The sequence below is a fragment of the Oncorhynchus masou genome, unplaced genomic scaffold, assembly GCF_036934945.1.
Source record: "Oncorhynchus masou masou isolate Uvic2021 unplaced genomic scaffold, UVic_Omas_1.1 unplaced_scaffold_1511, whole genome shotgun sequence".
In the NCBI taxonomy this organism is placed as follows: domain Eukaryota; kingdom Metazoa; phylum Chordata; class Actinopteri; order Salmoniformes; family Salmonidae; genus Oncorhynchus; species Oncorhynchus masou.
In genome coordinates this window covers 1-3,910 of record NW_027005130.1, presented here as the reverse complement: position 1 = coordinate 3,910, position 3,910 = coordinate 1, and positions in this window count along the sequence as shown.

Sequence of the window (3,910 nt, the reverse complement as noted above, 5' to 3'; positions counted from 1 at the left end):
TAGTAGTAATAATACTAATAGTAGTAATAATAATACTAATAGTAGTAGTAGTAATACTACTAATAGTAGTACTAATTATACTAATAGTAGTAGTAATAGTAATAGTATAGTAGTAGTAGTAGTAATAACACTAATATTAGTAGTAGTATAGTAGTAATAGTATAGTAGTAGTAGTAGTAGTAGTAGTAGCAATAATACTAATAGTAGTAGTAGTATAGTAGTAGTAGTAATAATACTAATGGTAGTAGTATAGTAGTAATAGTATAGTAGTAGTATAGATAGTAGTAGTATAGATAGTAGTAGTAATAGTACTAATAGTAGTAATAGTATATAGTAGTAGTATAGTAGTAATAGTATAGTAGTAGTAGTAGTAGTAGTACTAATAGTAGTAGTAGTAATAGTATAGTCGTAGTATAGTAGTAGTAGTAATAATACTAATAGTAGTAGTATAGTAGTAGTAGTAGTAATAATACTAATAGTAGTAGTAGTAGTATAGTAGTAATAGTAATAGTAGTAGTAGTAGTATAGTAGTAGTAGTAATAATACTAATAGTAGTAGTAGTAGTAGTAGTAATAATACTAGTAGTAGTAGTATAGTAGTAGTAATAATACTAATAGTAGTAGTAATAATACTAATAGTAGTAGTAATAGTGGTAATACTAATAGTACTAGTAGTAATAGTATAGTAGTAGTAGTAGTATTAGTAATAATACTAATAGTAGTAGTCGTCGTAGTATAGTAGTAATAGTAGCAGTAGTAGTATAGTAGTAGTAGTAGTAATACTAATAGTAGTAATAATACTAATAGTAGTAGTAGTAATAATACTAATAGTAGTAGTAGTAGCATAGTAGTAATAGTATAGTAGTAGCCTGCTGTTTGACTCTTTGGGACCAGTATCAGGCCATAGGGCTCCAAAGAAGTGCATTGGAGGGAATAGGGATTCATTTGGGATGCAGCCCAGCCTCTCCTATCCACTCTGCTGTTTGAACAGGAAGATGGAGGAGGCTCTGATCGCCCAATCAACACCTTTCCTTTTTATAAGTGTGAGAAGGACAGACGTCCTATTTTGGTCCTAGTAATCTGTGCATCACGACCCTGTTCTAGTAAAGGGATAATCCTGCTAGCATACTGCACAGTACTGTCTGTCTGTCTGTCTGTCTGTCTGTCGGTCTGTCTGTCTGTCATGTGATTACACACACAGCCTGTGTGAAGTGGAGCAAGGAGGCTCTCCATCTGCTAATTAATGACATTCCACCTGACTGCAGGCACAGACTTGTTCAGGTTCCAGCTCATAGTCACTTTACACACACACACACACACACACACACACACACACACACACACACACACACACACACACACACACACACACACACACACACACACACACACACACACACACACACACACACACACACACACACCTCTCAGCCCCTACAAAGATCTCAGCTTCCAATCAACTTAAATTAAAAACAATATTGATCCATTCCAATTGAATACATACCAGTAGACCTATGGTAACTACGGTAACTGAACATACCGATATGATGTTCATTTAGTTGATACTTCTACATCTAACTGTGATTGGATGTCTGCAAGTCTTCTGTAGAATGGTTCCAGTCCATAATAATTTATGTATGATGCACACCCAGCTTACCGTGCCTAAAGTACTGACGACTACATACAGATCATGAGATCCCAGGCCAGAGACAAAGCTACATGTAGCACCTAGCTACTAAACAACCAGATAGACTGAGACAGAGACAGAGACAGAGAGAGGCAGAGAGAGAGACAGGAGAGGAGAGAGACAGAGAGACAGAGAGGCAGAGAGAGGGAGACAGGAGAGAGAGAGACAGGGGGAAAAAAGAGAGACAGGGAGAGATAGACAGGTAAACAGAGATAGAGAGCCAGACAGAGAGAGAGAGACAGAGACAGACAGACAGGGAAAAAGAGAGAGACAGGTAGACAGACAGAGAGAGAGACAGAGAAAGAAAGACAGAGAGAGACAGAGAGAGAAAAGGACAGAGAGAGAGACATAGGCAGAGAGAAAGACAGAGAGAGAGCAGAATTAGGCCGATACCCGCTAATTATCAAAATCCAGAAAAGAGCCGTTAAATTCTACAACCACATAAAATGAAGTGATTCCCGAACCTTCCATAACAAAGCCATCACCTACAGAGAGATGAACCTGGAGAAGAGTCCCCAAGCAAGCTGGTCCTGGGGCTCTGTTCACAAACACAAACACACCCTACAGAGCCCCAGGACATCAGCATAAGTTAGACCCAACCAAATCATGAGAAAACAAAAGATAATTACTTGACACATTGGAAAGAATTTACAAAAAACCAGAGCAAACTAGAATGCTATTTGGCCCTACACAGAGAGTACACAGCGGCAGAATACCTGACCACTGTGACTGACCCAAAGCTTAAGGAAAGCTATGACTATGTACAGACTAAGTGAGCATAGCCTTGCTATTGAGAAAGGCCGCATAGACAGACCTGGCTCTCAAGAGAAGACAGGCTATGTGCTCACTGCCCACAAAATGAGGTGGAAACTGAGCTGCACTTCCTAACCTCCTGCCCAATGTATGACCATATTAGAGAGACATATTTCCGTCAGATTACACAGATCCACAAAGAGAATTCGAAAACAAATCCAATTTTGATTAACTCCCATATCTACTGGGTGAAATTCCACAGTGTGCCATCACAGCAGCAAGATTTGTGACCTGTTGTCACGAGAAAGGGCAACCAGTGAAGAACAAACACCATTGTAAATACAACCCATATTTATGCTAATTTATTTTCCCTTGTATACCTTGACCATTTGTACATTGTTAAAACACTGTATATATATATATATATATATATATATATATATATATATATATATATATATATATATATATATATAAAATATGACATTTGTAATGTCTTTATTGTTTTGAAACTTCTGTATGTGTAATGTTTACTGTTAATTTCACTTTTTATATTCACTTTATATATTATCTACCTCACTTGCTTTGGCAATGTTGCTTTATATTTCCCATGCCAATAAAGCCCTTGAATTGAATTGAGAGAGATAGCCAGAGACAGAGACAGAGACACAGACAGAGACAGAGACACAGACAGAGACACAGACAGAGACACAGACAGAGACACAGACAGAGACACAGACAGAGACACAGACAGAGACAGACACATACATAGACATAGACATAGACAGACAGAGACATAGACAGACAGAGACAGACATAGACACAGACACAGACAGAGACAGACAGAGACAGACATAGACAGAGACATAGACAGAGAGAGACAGAGACAGAGACAGAGAGAGACAGAGACAGAGAGAGACAGAGAGAGACAGAGACAGAGACTGAGACAGAGACACAGACTGAGACAGAGAGAGACAGAGACAGAGACAGAGACAGACATAGACAGAGACAGAGACAGAGACAGACATAGACAGAGACAGAGACAGAGACAGACATAGACAGAGACATAGACTGAGACAGAGACTGAGACACAGACTGAGACACAGACTGAGACACAGACTGAGACAGAGACAGAGACAGAGACAGACATAGACAGACATAGACAGAGACAGACATAGACAGAGACATAGACAGAGAGAGACAGAGACAGAGACAGACATAGACAGAGACAGAGACAGAGACAGACATAGACAGAGACATAGACTGAGACAGAGACTGAGACACAGACTGAGACAGAGCAGACGAGACGAGATGAGACAGAGACGAGACAGAGTAGAGACAGAGACAGACGTAGAGACACACAGACGAGAGAGACAGAGACACAGAGAGTAGAGAGACAGAGACACAGACAGAGACAGACAGAGACAGACAGAGACAGACAGAGACACGACAGAGACAGACAGAGACAGAC